Raw genomic sequence first — 19,887 nt, 5'->3', positions numbered from 1 at the left:
TCTCTCTCTCTCTCTCTCTCTCTCATGCCATTATAAACAGACAGATGTCTGTGAGGATACAGAGATGGAATCACTATTCATTTTAATATTAGGCTAATCTTTAAACAATTCATGTCAAATGTCGATCTTGTGATATCCAGCTAAACGTGTATTTTAATTGCCACTGTAACATTATAAGTAATTAATATTTAGACATTTGAATTGTCGGCATATTGTAAAAAAAACAAACCTAAGCATTTGCGCATGCGTGCAGATGTTGAAAATTGAATCGTCTCATAGAGTGTACTCCGTTAAATCACGGCAAGAAATTAAACAATGTTTCCGACTGTGATGAAGACATCTTCATTCCAGGGACGCAATTCTACTTTTATTTTGACCAAGAACCATAACTCATTTTTGTCACAAAGATTTAACTGCCTTGATAATGTGCTTGAACATAATTTCAACCAATTTTTCCAACATGCCAAAATATCTTCAAAAATCAAACGTGGCCAGACTTCGATTGTTGACGAATGTAGTTTTTATAGTAAGTCTTACCATATAATGCTAAAATAAGCCTGAATTATTGTCTATGTGTTGTAAAATTTGTTGAGCTTGGACCACTCTATCATGGATCGTTAAATTAGCTATTATATTTTTAAACTCTTAAGTGTTCTAATCTACTTAAGTTAAAATCTGAGCCATTCATGGGCCAGCATGTTTATTATGGGCTTGCCATGTTAATGAATGTTTAAATAATAATTTCTTTAGCATTTAAACTTTGAAGCCAGAAAAAAGACCTGCAATAGACAGATTTAGATCTTACATAATGTGCATCTTTAAAGAAATACATATGCATGCATACTGGTACTATTAACACCCTGCGCCTTTCAGGGAAAGTAGCTAGCCAACATGTGTTCTCTAAGTGTTGGAAATGAATACAGATTCTTGGAATGGATCTTCAACACTTTATTTCAGGAGCAAATAACAGCAACAATTAATCAATTTATAATTTCCTATAAATCAGACCTCAAACTATTATATAGGTTCCCTAAGCTGGTCTCTCCAACTAATGAATCATCTTAAATACATTTGTCTTTTTATACAAATTAGTTACTATAAAAGATGTTGACATAAACATATAACTATTGAGGGATTAAGTCTTAAGGCATTTAAAACAATAGTTAGAAGAAACTTAACAGATCAACCACTTTAGTTGCCAGCCTATAATAATTTAAATTGACTGACAGATTAATTGCTCTCTGCCTCTAATGACTAACCAAGCATTAATGAATATTAATATATAGATCCGAAATTAAAAACAGAATTTAAAATAATAAAATTGCATATGACCTAGACATTGGTCATACTATAGAGACATTTATTGTCCCCCGCCTTTCGAAGAAGATGAGCATTTTCTGCTTACAGTAAGCAGAGATAAGCAATTTGATTGGTTGATGCTTTAGGACACGATAACTTTAGTTCTAATTAAGTGAGAGTGATGAAACTTGGTGTATAGTTTCATTACATCAATACCTTAACTAAGTTCGACAATGACCATTTTCTGCTGAGGGTAATCAGAGCGATAAGCAGGGCCTTAACTAGCCCAGAGCAACAAAGGGGGCGGGAAGTGTTCTCAGGGGTGCTGTAATATTGACGGACAATAAGTGAGAGTCAGGACACTTAGTGTATAGTTTTATTACATCAATACCTTGACTAATAGCCCGTTCAGACGCTTAAGTTGAACTGGTTTAAAAACCCCGGGGATCGTTAAACAAGTTTAACTTAAGCGTCTGAACACAAATGTGGGGCAAATAAACCAGTTTAAAAAACCCTGCTCGCGACCTGTCTTCGAGAAGGCTTTTTATTTTAAACTGGTTCATCTTAGCCGTCTGAACGGGTTGGCTTAAAAACCCCAGCTCCAGCTTGCTTCGAGCATGCGCAGTACGCAGTTAGTTACAGTCCTGTGAAAATATTGGGGTCAGACAGTGCCAATGTTATCAAAAGCATGCGAGAACCGAATAAAGAATATGAAGCTACCCATGCGCAGTTAACTCTAACCTCTGACCGAAGAGGTCAGAATAGTTAAACTGGTTTGGCTTATAGTACGTGTGAACGCAACACGATGCTGTCTTAAAAACCCCAGCGATTATGAACTGGTTTAAAAATAAGCGTCTGAACGGGCTATAAGTTCGATAATGAGCATTTTCTGCTCAGGGTAAGCAGAGCGATAAGTAATTTGAGACCTTGGAACACAATAACTCTCATTCTAATTGAGCTATAATGTTCACACTTGGCGTACATGTAGGTGTTTATTAGGTGAATGCCTTGATGGAGTTCGATGATAAACATTGTCTGCTTACGGTCCGCAGAGATAAGCAATCTGATTGGTTGATGCTTTGGGGCACGATAACTTTGGTTTTAATTAAGTGAGAGTGATTAAACTCTGAGTATAGATTCATTATATCAATACCTTGACTAAGTTTGTTGAGGAGAAATTTCTGCTTAGGCTAAGGATCGATAAGCAATTTGATTCGTCAAGACTTTTGAACATAACAACTCTGCTTTTAAGGGGGTGGACAGTAGAAAATTTCAGTTTTTTTAATAATTGAGGTAAAGTCACCATTCTTACACATCTAAGAACACATCCATTGAATATTACAAAAACGGCCGAAAAATTTTCCTGGGGGTACCTGTTGCTATGGAAACGGCGGCCATCTTGGATTTCTGCGTATAATTTTAGTCATCCAGTTTCTCAGAAACTATTCAACAGAATGTTTTAAAATTAAGCAGAGAGGTTACTGACATGTTCCTTTGTGCAATAGGCAAGTTTCATTACAAAATAATAATTAGAAAGCAAGTTATACACATTTGAATGTTAACTTCAAAATTCTTTCACGTGTCACAGTTGCTATGGCAACAATATATCAGGAACTATTTTACAGATTTCAATAAAATTCTCCTATTGCACAAAGTTATTATATAGGAAGTTATATTCCAAGTTTCAAGAAAATCTGACGATAACTGTCAGAGATATAGCATGACTAAAATTGGTAACTCTAGAAAAAAACTGTTTTGAGAAATCAACAACTGAAGTTGAAGTATTTCAGTAGAACAACTTACGCCGATCTGTTCAATTCATTTATTTAATATTAAAAAACTGACTCTTAATATATATATTTTCTAATGTATTTCTTATCAATATACAGTATTTTTTTATTTTATTTCTTGTGTGTAAATTTACAACCGAACATTGGCATAGGAATAGATGTTATTCAAAACAACCATAACTATAACAATCACTGACAGCAGGCCTAGCTGGTAATGGTATTGCAACCATACCACTACTAGGTCTAGCAGACGAATATTCATCTTCATTGGGTTTATTATGAGTGTCTGCCATACTTATTTAGTCATCTAAACAATTTCAAACGCATTTTATTTGAAAATCTTCAAAAATATTGATAAACAGTGACGTACGGTTCAGCAATAGCAACCAGGATTGATTTGGGACATGAGCTTAGTGCGCATGCCTATTGACCTGACCTAGAGGATTGCCCGCTTCTGATTGGACACTTCACCATTGACCTATGTGACCGACCAATCAAATAACGTAATCTCGAAATAACCTCATTAGGTATGCAAAACTTGTTCTTGCTTGCTATTTTTATCTCAATGCAGAAGAAAGGTTTCAAGACACCCCCAAAAAACGTCATTTCCTTTCAATAGGGGAAATCCCAAGCTTTCTAACAGTATCCAACATGGCGACAGTTTACCGGTCGGAAGCCAAGTATTTCACGTATGAAATGCCTATTGTTTTTAGATTTATATCAATAGTTTTAGCGGAATTAGGGCAAAATAAAAAAGGGTGGGATCATTCAGAACCAAATTTTGTAGAAATAAAGAAGAATTTTGTGAAAAAAATGACTGGTATGTGTTCCTAGATAGTGTTACTCGCAGATAATCATAAAACCTCAAAAACGATTTTATTGTTAAAATTCACCAAATGAAGTGCGAACGACGGCCTTAACTGAGGTAGAATATTTAAACTTGATGTAGATGTTCATTAGGTGAATGTCTTGACTGAGTTCAATGATTAACATTTCGAGCTAAAGCTATGCAGAGCTAAGCAATTTCATTGGTCGATGCTTTGGGACAAGATAACTTTGTTTCTATCTGATAGAGAGTGATGAAACTTAGTGTATAGGTGATAATTTGTTTGATTGCTTGATACTTTTGGGATTTCGGCGGGGGACATCAGCCTCACTGTTGGCTTGTTCATGTTTATATCACAAAGATCTTGGTTCCTTTCGATAATCACGCATATTCAAATGTAATTGTTCGAAAAAATTGATTACCTTATTTACCTGTTAGATAAACCTAAATTAAGAGGTACTCATTCCATATAGGTAAATCAGCCAGGACATGTTACATGAATATGGTTGAAAGCCTGTTGAAATTATAATTTTTAACACATTTCATCCTAACTTTGAATCCTTAATGAGATTATGGAATTTTAGATTTGTATCATTTGTTTCCATGTCAGAAATATTTTTGAGGAAATGAAAGAACTGGTGTGAGTCACGATCTGAATTAAGATGAATTTAGTGCGGATTCCCTGTCCAGGAAAAAGTTGCACTCTTTCTTATACGCTTTAAATTTAAAATTAAAAGAAAGAAATCCTCAAAAACCCAAATGTGTTATTTTAAAAATGTACCCATTGGAATTGTTTAAGAAATTTTAAGTCCATTTCTTTTTGTACTATCAAAAAATGTGCAACACACATTTTAGCTGGACTTCAGTGTTAGATTGGAGTAGTCTCCCTTTATCTACTGACCTGAAAAGGCAATCTGGAAATTGTATTCTGGCCTGGCTGGTTCAGTTATTGTAGCACATATTTTAGCTGTCTATAGTTTCAATAAAATAGGGCAGAGCTTTCTTTCACATCTAGTCTGTCTGTGGTATTTACTTAGCCACCTTAACAAAACAGACTGATTTATGACTGGCGGCTCACTCAAGAGGTTAAATATATTTAGAAAATAAAAGGATGATAATATTATGAGGGATATTGAGGCTTATTTATTAAACTAAGCATACAAAGAAGCTCCTTTCTTGATAAATTGCATTAAAGTGGGAATCCTTTTTGAGCACTTAGGTTATGAATGAGTACAAAATAACTTTTTAAACAGAATGATTGGGTTATTTAATGTGATTTGTTGTGGAAGTTGAAGAAGAAAAATGACTCACATGCCTTTTTATTATTAAATAATATTTGATTATGTCATCTTTGATACAATGCTACACTGGGTATCTAATCATTAAATTATGTTAGAAATTCAATAGAATTGCAAAAATTATTAGATAATTTTCCAAGACTCAATTAATTCTGTTTGGTATTCATGATTTTTTTCTGGTCCGAAAAAGGTTGAGTCAAACTTCAGCAGATAATGTAAATGTCAACAATCTGTCATTGACCCACACCGGGACTGGGTTGATATCGATCAAAAACCAGAGGCAAAAGCTTTAATTCACCTAGTGCAGAAAATGCAATTGCACTACATCTGCTCCGTTTTATTAAACCAAGGTTTAATAATTTTCTAGCAAAGAGTCAATAAATTTACTGAGACAAAGAAGCTATTTCAGACTTTGTTCAGCATTAAATAAACATGCTTACGCAATTAGTTAATTTGTTGGACAGCTAACGCAGGCAGGCATTTGATACGATTCCTGGCCTACAATCTATTAGTTGTAATTTACCCTCCTGCTTGTTGAAGATCATTTGTTCAAATTGATCACATCTTACCCTTTGAATAAACAAATTTGTGTAATTGGATGGTGGCTTGGTTGACGTTTAAGACAAGGTCATTCGTTAGCGGACTTATTATTCCAAATGATTTTATGATTCACACATTATTGGTAAAGATACAAGGTTAATCAGTGTTATTATCATGGGAGATATCAAATAGAAATATCTTTCCCCTTTTCTCGCGCGAAACATCTCCGATCTTTTTTCATTTCTTTCAAAGCATTCAATTTCACTCCGGATGCACTATAGTGGAAAGAGTGGTGTCGAGAATCATCGATAATGAAAATATTCACGGCTTTAAATTGAAACGGTTGTCAGTAATTTACTAATGGACACGATCGTCAGAGGCTGTTGGCCAACAGGAAAAACGAAGATCTGGAAAGTTATAGACTTTAAGAAAAATCGTTTGAATAATATCAAAATATAAAGATCAAGATAGATATATCAATACAAAAAACATTATACAGAAGATGGGTTAAGTTTCTATTTAAATATGTAGCTTAAAGTCTTTGATTGTTATTTTAGGAATGTTTAATCTCTTGCAAACTACAATTATAAAGTTTAATTCCATTTAATATTTACAAAGATAAGATGAATTGAAAATTTGTCAACATTCAATATCCTCATATACACATAAAATGGTCAAAAAGGGAACAGAATCCAAGCCGGGAGCTTATCTAGGATTGGTATTTTGATTTGTGTTCTTAATTAAATGTTAAATAATCAATCTGATTACATTTTAGCATGGATTAAGCAGTAAAAAAGTTAGATATTATCAGAAAAATGCAAATGATGATTAGGAGATTTAATATCTGAAAAGATTCATTTATTGAGTAACTTCAAAAAACTAACAGGAACATGTGCCTGGATATTGTATGTTCTAAACTCGGTACAGCTAGTATTACATGTACATTTATGTTGAATATAGTAAACTACTTGTCAATCATCAGGGAGTAATCTTTATGATTTCATCCAAGAAATTAAAATACAAAAATAAACCTGATTCACAGCCATTGATTAATTCATAATGAAAGTGGGAATAGTTTTTGCAAGACAGCTGCTCTTAATTCTGATAAGGAAATGTAAACATATGTAGGATGTTACAAATCATTTGCTATCAAACACCAAGTGTTGACATAGTTGAAACTACATGTATATATAGGCAGCAATCATATAAATTACATAAATACACATGCACATTATACCCCACTACCAGTACTTATATATATTCTATATTTATATATATCATACTTATCATCTGTTTTTCATTATTAATTAAAGTTAGATTAGTCCCAGTTAAATAAACCCTGTTTATCCCAAAAAACATACCAATGTGGATATTGAAATGTGTAATACCATTAAAATTTCAATAATTCAGATGATTTAAAATATTAAATCTAGACCAAACCTCAAAAATCTGAATTAAAAAGTTTGTGAGCACGAAAGTTTAAGATATATATTCTACTAAACCAAAACATGCTGCTCTGAACTGCTTAATTAGTTAATAAAATAGCAAATTGAAAAATTTACACAACATGGTTTTCGTGCTGACAATCTAAATATTACTATAATTCAAACGCGTTAACATTAGATCTTTTAGCATGTGCCTTGACTGTTTATAGGCGAATAAAAGCTACTACTGACAATGCACGTGCATCAGACCTTTCAACCCCAATTGCCAGTTAATCTAATTGTATGAAGTTATTGACTGATTTGGATGAAACTTGCAGGGCTTTATTGTGTCATACAAACCATGGTGCAATTATATCTTTGATTCCATCCATGATCTTTATTTTGGAAAATAATGACCTCTTGTGAAATTATCAGAGGTCATCATTTCGATAAAAAAAACTCCATGCAAGAAAAACAATAATACACAATGAAACTTGTTTATTATTATTATATTCAACGATAAAATTTATTGTGAAATTTCGGGTGTTGATAATGCGATCCGATTGTCTAGTTTTCTGTCCTAATCCAGAATTAGTTAATTCCTTTAAACGTCCATCAAACAAAGTTCAGATTATTAAGTATATCCAAATTTCTCTTATTTATCAATCAAATGTACTCTCCATAAAAAGACACATTTCGGCAGATATGGCTGAACAACTAGCGAACAAATCCATTTTGAAGACTTTTTTTTTTGCATTGATATCGCTTCGCCTCAGCTTATTTCATGAAATGATCTTGTAGAAGTCTCTAATCTATTCAGATGATTATTGACAGAGTTATTGACAAACAAACAAACTGCTTTGTCTGAAAGATGAATTTTGCAGGAGTTTTGTTACATCATAAAGATGTGCTACATTCAGTAGGAAAAATCAAATTTAGGAGTATGGAATCAAATTGGATAAAGTTGTGCCTCGCTAATGCCGATGCTGATAAACAGTATTATTGCCCTTGCTTCACAATTTTTTTTTAACCAACAGACAGGATCTAATCGGAAACAGTGGTGTAATATATACATGTAGTATTGCCTCATAAGGATATGTCCTATTTTGTTTGTTGGTTAATCAATATCTTTTTTAGACTATTTTGCTGCTTTTAGACATAATTTTGGATCTTACTGAACTTTTAACAAAAAAAAGTTAACACCCGATGTGTATGAAATTTATATGCATTATTGAAATCAGTGAAACAAAGAATTTTTAAGCCTTTTAAATTTCAACAAATTCTGTTAATTACTTCTAGAGTTAATTAGAAGCTTATTGAATTTTAACAATTTTGGTCAATTACTTACAGATGTATAGTCCTTGTTTGACTTTGGAAAAACCTGTGAACCCTCTAACGACAAAATTTATCGTCCATTCTTTATTAATTTTATATTGATTATTAAAATTAGTGAAATGAAGAAGCTTATTGAATATTAACAATTTCCGTCAATTTCTTCTAGAGTTATGGCCCTTCGTTAGTGAAAAGAATTGAATTTCAACAATTTCCTTTAATTTCTTCCAGAGTTATGTCCCTTGTTTTACTTTATAGAGCCTTGCGAATGCTCTGACGACAAACTTTAACATCCTATCTGTATGAAATTGATGTTCATGTCTTGCAAATGCCCCCATTTATCTACAAAAGAATGAATATGAGAGAACCCTTGTCAACTTCTTGGACGATTTAACTGCTGTGAACCCATGTTTCATTGCCTGGCAACCTCAATCAGTTTCACAGATAATTACGAAAGTCTTCTAATATCGCTGTATAAGATGACTACCTTCAACACGTGACGTCCATCATGCGGCGTCAATCATTGACTCAATGGCACATGCATTGTTTACATAAGAGCTTACTGGTTCGAGCAGAATGGAGTCTTTTACTCATTTTAATACCCATTTACACTAAATAGGAAATGATTCTTAACTACAAATACGCCAAATTTATTTATTTATTTTTCTTATACATAAAAAAAAATGTTTTAGAATTTAATTTGTCGGAGGAAAAAAGTGAATATTTGTGGCTCATTAAGTCCATCGATGTCATCCTTATCAGTGATTGTAGCGGCCTAGCGAAAATTCACTGCTGATCAGTGTGTGGCAACCTATGTTTGACTCTTTGGGTCACAATTTTAATAATTGTTGTGTTAAAAATATCTGTTAATTTCCATTTTACCTTTTATACAATTAAAAAGTAGGATTTTAAACCTCATTTCATTTTATAAGCTTACACTTTTTATAAACTAATGTATCTCTCCGATAATTGTAATTTTCACATAATGGAAGCATGAATTCTTTTTCCTCCAAATTTTTTTTGTCTACATCTATTTATTTCTTTGTCATTCGTTTGGAAATTTATCTTCTAAGATCTTGCCTAGAGCAGATTTTACAGTTTATAACAAATATTTTTTTAAAATACTTATATTTATACATACAGTAGAAAATGATCTAGGTGTTTAAAATTTTATTCACCACAAAGACTCTTTGTTCAAATAAAGCAAACTCATTCTTTACAATATCAGACTAGAAATCAGTGTCTCAATGTGGGAGGACGGTGAATTATTTATAATGGAAATCTGTTTCTACAGTGTTAAGACACCTTGTTTAAAATTATTGAGCGCAGCCAGGCTTTTAGTGGGTGTTTAATGCGGATTAAGCTAAAGTTGTTTAACTGAAGGCAAGTAATTGGAATGGGGAAGGCTACATTAGCAGCAACCTCTAGTGCGAAACAGAAACGATTTGTATCGGCAGTAAAAGTGCAATTTAAAAACAGCCAATGAAAGCAGATAAATCTAATTGCCTTTTAAATGTTTTGCCGGCAAATCTGGAAATGCTTCTGTGTGACGATCTTGCTGTATTTACTTAGTCACGTTTGCTTTTGTTATCATTCCATTCTACTAGACACTGTTAATAAAACCCTCCCTATCATTTCTATAAGTATCCTTTACTCATCATTATTTGTTAGTAATTCTTAAAAGTACTAATGGTATGTGTTTCTTTATGTTGAGTGTGGCATATTTGAGAGAAAAAAAAAATCAGACAAAGTCTTATCAGTAGGAGGTATGTGATTAGTATAGTGGGTTCGATTCTTTTTATATTATTGTATATTAATTGCACTTTTGGTCCGTCCGTCATCAAACATATATCTAACAATTCCTTCTGAAATAATTGAATCTGATTACTTTTTGAAAGCATGGGAATACTTTAGTGACAAAGGTTATCAACTGATCTACTTGAAATTTATACATGTATGCTTTGTATTATGGAGCCTGTTGAGCTACATTAATTCCCAATAATTGCATGTAAAGTAATTGCCCTTTGTAGAATCACATTAAAGAGAAGCTATTGTTATTGGTCAGAATCATAAGAAGCTATAAAGAAGGACATTAAATTCTTTGAAATAGTTGTTAATTTATTTGTTATTGTAATTGTAATAATTTTTAAATTGTCAGCCATTTGTAGACTTTTTTTTCACTAGGGCATACAATCTGATTAAAATACAGATCTATATTTCGTTTTGTTTTTTTTATACTTTCGATGGCCTACACTGCATGAAGATCTTACCGGTTGTAGTGATAGGTCGCGTCTGAGGTCATACATGCGGCTTTTGACCCTCTGACGTCAGACATTTGATTAGCCGATCAGCATTGGTGTTTCTAGTGGATTAGCCACAGTTCCGTGCACCACACGCCAAAAGCTTGCTGTAACAGACTGATTCATTGCCTAAACCCTCACATCATCCAGAACATGTCAATGATAACAAGTAATCCATATTCTAGTGTAGTAAAGACAAGTAAAACGAAATTTTGAACTTTAAAAAACGAAACGAAATAGGATCTGTGTTTTAATCAGATTGTAGGGCATAAGAAGATTGTCATTTTGGCCTCTCACATGACCTAAACCAACCATAATGACATCATTGGTGTTCCAAACTTCGTCACTCAATAAACTTATGCAGCTAATCTGTAACATTTGAAATAATTTAGCTTAATTAATAGATTTATTGTGACAAATGGCAGCTCTGTATGGTTCCATATGCACTGGGCAATAACTTGGAAATTAACCCTTGAAAATTCTGGAATAACTTATGGAATAACTTTTAATTTGATCATCACATGGCCCAAAATTTCATTAAGCTTCTTCTATCTAGGTATAAAAATGGATTAGATTCAGATATTTATTAGGAAGAAGGTATGATGTAATTTCACATCATTATTTCATAGAAAGTTTTGTATATTTCTTTTAAAATGAGGTATTGCAGGTGTTCTACCTATTATTATGTATTATAAACAAGTTTTAAATTAAATCTTTCATACAGGCACAATAAAGGAAGAAAGAACAATTTTTTAATTTAATCAATTGTAAAATTACTGAGAGTTGACAGAGTACTATATCATTAAAATATTTTACTCTTATCCACATTATCTTTCAATCCTATAGAAACTGGTTGACAAGTTTTATCCAGTTTTATCAGAAATAGTGAAAGATCTCTTTGTTTAAAATAATTTTGCAAAGTGTTGAAAAGGGATTTCTACCCAAAATATGTAAGATACATAATAATATATAAGATTTGAATAATTGCTGCTAAGATAGTTTAGAAATAGATAATGAAAAATGAATATATTGAAATATTTTTCAGTCAAATTACTTTGTTCTAAGCGAGGTTATGACTGATCACAATAGTGTAGTCTCGATTGTCTAGTATCATTGCTATGATAATAAACAAAGATATGGCAAACATTGTCTTATTCAGCCATCTGATGTTCTAGAGAGTTGACTATGGGCTTGTTATGTGAATAAATGTCAAAATAATAATTTATATGTCACTTGAAGCTTAATAAAAGAACTTCAATAGGCAGATTTAGCTCTTACGTAATGCATCTTGAACTATTAATTTGTAAAAAAGAAATGTTATCGGAATACACGTAGGTAAAATGCATTAAAACTCCCAAATTGACCATTATATCGGGTGTATTTGTTTTTCTTAAGGCACATTTGATACACCCTAATATTCTAGTATTTTCAGAGTTTCGGGGCGTACATACACGCTCAAGTCAGAAGCACATGTTATATATTATATAAAAATATAATCATTAAATTTGTTATGGATAAAGTTAGTTATAATATGATCTGACGTGAATGCCCTGTATAAGTGCTTCGTTATTTTTGTTTGGGTATGAGGTGTAAAAAATTGAAATAGCAAGTGTCTCAAGTTACAGTAGTAATTATACAGTGATAAGATTTGTATCTTCTGTAAGTAATTTCATTCATTACTGAATAGTCAACTAAATAACCTCAGAAAAACTGCTTGTCTATTATAATTCAATGAAAATAACACCTGTACATTATGAGCAAGACCTACCTGAAGAAAATTTTGTGTATAATTTAGGGAGTGTCAGGTGACAATTCGTCCTTCTAGAAAAAGAAAATACTAAAATATGTGGGTAATATGTGACTTACATGTAGGCTGGATGTCGAACTTTGAAACATCTTTTAACATTATTTGAAACTGTTTCCTTGTTTTTTTTGTTTGTACAATAATAGATTTTCTAGTTGATGGTCAGGTCTTGGGTTCCAACATATTCCTGAAGCAACGACCGCGAGTTTTACAACATGTAGGACGTTAAGGGGAGATCAAGCCTCTATTGAAGATGGGGTTCCAAATGGTCTTTGAATCCAACCAGTTATATTGCAGAACATCCAAGTATATTGTGGTACATATTGCAAAAATTCATTTTCAAAAGGAAAACCTATTTTTCACAGAATAGGCTTTAGTAGAAAGATATTTGCAGAATTATTATAATGATGATCGTGATCTACCAAATGAAAAAAAAAAAAGAAGGTTTATTTGATCTTCATGTTCCTGGTGTAACGCTTGTGTGAAATTGTTTTTAAAAGATTTGACTAACATTCTGTTGATTCTACTGTTTGTATAACCTGTAGATTTGTTTAGCATGTTCACTAAAACTCATTCTAAATAACATTGAATGGAATCTCTGTACCAATAGATAATTTTCACTCCTCTAATTTCAAGTCTAAATCCGCATTTAGAATGCATAATGTAACCGACTGATTGCATCAAGATTTATTTGTTTATCTTAAAAAGTATTTTTTGAACTTAACAAGTTTACCCTAAGTGATTATTTCCTTGCTTGCGGTTTGTTTGCTTCTATTGATATTTAAAGCTGTATTCTGTTGATGTATTCATTTTTATCCGTCCACATGTTCACCTAGTTTTGGGTATATAGTCATTGTCCCTGTCTGTCTGTCAACAATTTGCTCGTTAAAGACATATTATGTAGAGGCTACAATTTTCATCAGATTTCCATGTGAAGCATTGGGGTCACATTACATTGAACTCTAATCAATTTTAGCACTCCACAATCTCTCATTCAGGACTTACCTCCCCTTTGCCATGATTAGATGTGAAGCATTGAAGTCATGAGAGGATGAACCCTATTAATTTTTAGTGTTCCACAGCCGACAGTTTCTAAGTTACCACCCCTATGCACACAGCCTTTATTTTCAACAGTTTCCAATAACTCAACAGCTAAAGTCATCATCTGATTACTGGTACATGTTTTGTATAATACCTCTTTGCAGAGTTAGCACTAAGAATAATTGGAACCCAATTAAATTTTAATTATTGTTACTCTGATCCATTTAAGTGTCTTTTAAGTGCCCCTGTTATCTTCAAAAGAGTAGATACATTTTAGCTATTGTGGGCATGTTTTGTTGCCTGGCATCCTATCCTTTATTATATTTTTTATTTATTTTTGAATATTAGTTGATGTAAAAAAAAAATATCAAATTTCATTAGTTTTGACAGACAGTAGATAAGGAATACAAAAAACTATTTTCCATTACTCATGAAAATATTAATATATTTCAATATTTGTTTATGATTTGGAATACATGAATTTTAGTGTGTAGATGGGCAAAATTAAAGAACTGTTTCAAATATTCTTATGGGGGAAAAATGATCAAATTTTGTGAGTCTCAATTGACACTGAATAACGAATACCCCAAATTGGTTTGATTGTAGCCTTGAAAAACTATTCGAGTTTGAATATTTGTTTGAGATTTTGTTACATCTTAAATGACACTGAAAAATGAATACCCCCAAATCTGTGCGATTGGCTTTGAAAAAACTATCGGAAAAGGAAAATGTGTGTGAGATTTGGAATATATTGTGTAGATTGACTTGGAATAATACTGTGTAGATTGGTTTGGAGTAATATTTTGTAGATTGGCAAATGCAAGAGCTGTTTTGAATTTTTCCGATATCTGTTGATGACGGCCATATTTATGTGCCTTGATAATCTTACTAATTAAGATATAAAATAATTCTAGTTCAGGGTTCATGTTTTGGTCATATTTGCCCGTTTGAACCGACTGGCATTATAATTGACTGGCTGACAAATATTCTTAACAGTCAATTTACATTCCACGAAAAAAGATATTTTCAAGATGTACAAGTTAAAGCTGCATAAACACTACAGACATTGTATTCTGTGCCAAGTATTTTATAAATAATTATATTTTTCTGGAAAATGTCCTGTTAAATCTGAGTTAATAAAGTATGCTAAAAAAATGTCCAGCTGATAAATAAGTTGTAAGCTTTGAAGATTATTAAATGGACTGTATTATAAGTAGCAATGATCTGCTGTCAGTTACCGTAACTCATTTTATGATATTAATACTGGTCAGTCTCAGTTGTTAGTTTGACTGATCAATTTGTGTTAATTTATCATTTTATGATCAAATGGCACATCCACAAAACAACAAATAAACTAAGTATGGCTCATACAAGAGTTGTTGAAAAATCAATAGTCAGCTTTACTTTATCTGTCAATAACTCTGCCAATTGTCCGTCTGCTCTTCCTTCACCATACACCCCGAATCACAGTCAGATTGGCATACTTAACAGCGGACATATTGATTTTTATGGTGCTATGAGATGCTGGGTTTCTGCCTATCTTTTCCAACCGTCCCAATTATCAAAGGTCGTCTAAATCAGTATCATTTATTGGTAACTCGGGCCAAATGAAATAATGTTCCTCGGTGACATATCTGATCTAAATACGCAGACTTGATGAAATTAGATATTGATTCAGTGTTGAAAAGAAAAGTTATAGGCAACTATACTTTATAGTAATGTTGCATTTGAACCTTGCATGCACGACCAAAATATATTCAACACCATTAACAAAAGACTAGGATTTTGATATAAAAATTGATAAGGGTTTCCTAATCCGTGCCACCCACACCTCGTCCTCTACTTATTTAATGTAGATGTAAGTTTGTTGGAAATTTGGCATAAATGTCAGATGAAAATAGGAAAAGCGGTGAATGCTTTTTGAAATGTCTTTTGTTTCTCTGTGTCTATTGATTGTAGTATTGATTATCCAGTGTTTTAATGAGGGTTGTAGACCATAAGTAAGATAATGGTGATATTATTAGAAAAGAATGATTGTATCTGTTCGCTTGATGAAACCTATAATGTGATTGTTCATTCAATCAGTCAAATTGATTTATGGATGGAATGCACATAGATTTGTGTCAATACCTCGCAAACAAATTACACTACATTGCAGTATTAAATCATGGCTTTTAATATTTCATGAGTTGTTAGGCTGAAACCTAATTTACTCCAGTGTGGTTTCTATAAGCAGATGTAATTATCTAAAGTATCTGAAAAATGTCTAAATAGTACTAGTAGGCCACATCCAGGTACATCTCAAAGCCACACGGCAACTGAATAAAAATAAGAATTATCAAATTGTATATTTTTTGTATTTCTGTCAATTTGCTGAATTCCAGTTATATATTATGTATTTTAAAAGATTGTGTTTATCGAGAAGATGTTTACATTAGTGGCGATACTTTGAATCTGCTCTTAACACGTTTTACAATAAATTTGCAGACACAAACATTAATTATCTGAAGTAATGTCAACTATAAATTGAGTTGCTTAAAAGAAAAAAAAAAAATCTGAGAAAAAGAAAGATTTTTTGAACATAAACAATCATCAGGAGATAAGCTGTATTTTATTTCTCAAGATTTCAAATGCCTTTTGGGAACCACAACAATTGCAAGAACTTGACAGTAATTTTTTCAACATGTGGAGTAGAGAATATACATGTTTATTTGTTTATTACAGGTCATTGGGGACTTGCTAACACACCAACAATTCAGCTATTTCTTCAGGTGAGTTTTGTTTGTTTACGCGTGACTTTGTTTAACAAATGATATTGTCAGCTCTTCTAACTGTACTTAATGCTTGTATCAGTCTGTACCATGACCAAGGATAGGAAATCTTGTTAACATTCAATATTGACAAAAGAAAGCCCGATTAAGATTTCAGTATTGAAGATCATCGTCCGCCAGTTTGACAAAAAACATTTAAATATTAAAAGTGCTACAGAAATCTTTGAAGTTAAATCTTTATTTTACACATTATTCATTGAACCTTTGAAAAGAGTCTTTCTAATTACCATAGTATCAATTATGAAAGGAGATGGGTTAAAATTAAATTCAAACAAGAGTTATCTCCCTTGTATTGTAGTTCTCTCAAGGGTTTTATTACAACTATAAACTTGAATCACTCTATTAATGGGCTATTAATCTTCAAATGGGTAATTGTATGAATTATGAGCGTAAGCATCTGTCAAAATTGAAATGAATTATATGAATTTTTCTAAACATGTATTTACAAAATTAGTCATACTATTCAATCAACCTTAATATTTTATTGATTTATTGCCTTGTATAAATTCATAAAATATACAGTATGTTCGAAAAAGAGATAATAAATTCATCCAATATTTCTGTGATCGCTTCAAAATGTTTGGTTAATATGAAACACCAGCCATTATATTGTGAATTAGTTGAAAGGAATATGATTTAACTAAAAGATGCCTTACACATATTGGGTTATGCCTCATAAATTAAAAAGCAAAAAGATCAAAAGAAACGTTTTAGAATTAAGTCTGTAAATTATATAACACCATCTGTATTCAGTAAGCTAGGTAAAATTTTATTATATAGGAGGGTGTTTTTTATTGTCATAGATATATTAGTTTAAGTGCAACCATGATTATATACAGCGATAGGGGCATAAATTTTCCTGGCGAGAAATTTTGGCAATATTTCTGGCTAACAGAGGCGAGTGGTAAAATCTTATCAGTATAGCCTTCTAGCTGGCTGTTAGTACATATACAAATAGTCTATTTTGGTAAGTGAAATATATCTGTATTGTAAAGTGTAAATAGGCGTGTTATGTCTCAAGTTAGAAATCTGAGCAGTATTAAGGTGTGGCCAAATAAAATCATGTTTATTTTCACTTTTTCTCATTATTGGATGAAATTAACTGTTACTTTAAACCCGCTAATAAATTCTGTTTAATTCAATCATCCAATTCTAAAGACTAGTTGTACAAGTTTTTCTTCTCATATTTTTTTCCAGCAATACAATCTGCCTCCAATCTTTGGAATACTTTTTTTCCCCCAATTACTTATTTTTTCATGAAAGCGCACATAACATTAAACAGCCAAAGTTTCTGCTGTCTGCATTTTGAAGGTTATTTAATAGTCTGTTTGACCATGAATTAATTCTCAAATAAAACCATTAAAGAGAGAGAAAGCAGAGAATTTACCCAGCCCTAACCTTTTCACCTCTGAGCAAATTTACCCTTTGACCCCTGTCTGATAGTTGTAGGTGATAGGAATGTTTAAGGCTAGTAAAGATGATTTGTTTGGTTCACCAATGAGACCAATTACTCTTTAGTTAGCAAGCTACACCATTCTTAATTTCAGCATGCTTGTTACAGGGCCAAAGCCAGGCTGATACAAAGCCCATCATGTATAACTAGGTTAAAAATCTACAGGAATGTTGACTCTTGTGGTCTTTATACAACATGGGGGCTATCAGGTTAACACTTGTTTACTAGCAACTATGTAGTGGCAACTAATTCCCTAAACATATTATCTTTAAAGAAATAAGGAGGTGAGACAACCAGGATCTGATTAAGAGAAGTGTCTCCTACTCAGATTATTAACCTTTTTAAAAACACACAGATTGCCAGTGTATGGTTTTATATTCGTAACTCATTTATTTTTATGAGATAATTAGTGAATTGCCGAATCTGACCATGCGACTGGTTTGTCACATAAATTAGTAAAGAACGTAATTTAAGACTATGCAGATTTTTGGATAAATTTGCCCCGGATGAAACTACTTTTAATTCCAATTAAGGAATTTAATTTCCTCTTTACATTAGTTTATTGGGTATCAATTATTTTGGGGTAGTTTTATTTATCTGCCATATATAGGTATTATTCATGGCATTATGTACAATATTGGTGGGGGTACAAGAACTGTAAATGCTCAACAAAATTGTTTAGAAATTTGAATTAAGAGTCCAAGCTAGCTTTGTGATTTTGTCCGTTTGTCTTGTTATTAAAGTAGCTAATTCTCTAACTCAATATCATCCAAAATCTTCGACATTAAAAACACGATTTTTTTTGCAATTTAAATCAGCATTGGTGTTGTGATCTTACCTGGAAAAGATGGGCTTCTGATATCCAATATTTAAGACAAAATAAACATTTTACCATTGGTACACGAATCGTGTACCATAATGCGTTTCAGCACCATTTGTAACAAGGTGCTCAATGAATGAGGCTAGACATATTCCACAAGTCATGTCAAACGGTGATATCATGTTCTTATTTGGAGAGCATGTGCAATAAATAATATCTATGTTGATTGGAATAACCAGACGCTAGAAACTGACTTGCGGTTGAGACTTCTGGCGTATTTCGCCGAACATAACTGATGACAATTCACAGTAAAACGGACACGATTGAATGTAAAACAGTTTATATAAATTCATATTACATTATTATATGTGTTGCTACCCATTTGTGCCAATTTCTAGGTCCAAAATATTAGCGATTTAGCTCCTTTAAGTATGATATTTGGTTCAGAAACAATTATCGCTGAAACTAGCATTATAGATTATCTGTAAAAACATTAGCATGGCCAGAGAAGGTTGCTAGCAGGGTGCGAAATAAGTCGAAGTTAAAAGGCCTGAGGCTTATGTAGACTCTGGAGGATTGTTGTGAACGTCATTTGGACCTATTATAATGTATATTTTTTGCTAGTTATTCTAGCTCATGGAGTGTATGGCTTTGATAAAGGAGGACCCATGCAAGGGATTTCAGGAAAGTTCTTTTTGCCCTCGAGTTTTAAACAACTGCTGCTAGAGGTCTCAAGTGCACTGGTTAGACCTCCAAAATGGTTGTATTCGAGAAGCCAGAGATGAGAGATCAATCTCACAGACACAACACTCTGCTCAGTAAAAATATGGCTACGCTACTGCATAAAAGTTGCTTCTGATATTAAAGATGATCCAGCAGCATTCTTGTTGGAGTATAATGATAGTGTTGACTTCAGTATCATTTGAACCAATCAGTTTAATCTATACATGGATTGAAGAGACTAGAATAGCAAACAACTTTAGAATAGGTTATAATATCATCAAAATACAACTTGATAGACAGTTTGTGGACAAGACTTGTATTTAATGTTTCTGGATAGTCAAACATGTCTAGTTTCAAGTTTAATCAATGTTGGTTTTATATGATCACAGATTATCAGTGGAAACCA

General features: G+C 32.4%; 1 protein-coding gene across 3 annotated transcripts in view; it reads left to right on the top strand.

Annotated features, from left to right (window-relative positions):
* LOC126812303 (zinc finger MIZ domain-containing protein 1) overlaps positions 1–19,887 on the top strand; it is a 184,840-nt gene that overhangs the window by 12,120 nt on the left and 152,833 nt on the right. For all 3 annotated transcript variants that reach the window (XM_050538632.1, XM_050538623.1, XM_056099068.1), the window contains exon 2: positions 16,379–16,425. The gene's annotated coding sequence lies outside the window, so the exon portion shown is untranslated. The remainder of the gene's footprint in view (positions 1–16,378; positions 16,426–19,887) is intronic.

The sequence above is a fragment of the Patella vulgata genome, chromosome 2, assembly GCF_932274485.2.
Source record: "Patella vulgata chromosome 2, xgPatVulg1.2, whole genome shotgun sequence".
NCBI lineage: Eukaryota > Metazoa > Mollusca > Gastropoda > Patellidae > Patella > Patella vulgata.
This window is presented reverse-complemented; position numbering and strand designations above follow the sequence as displayed.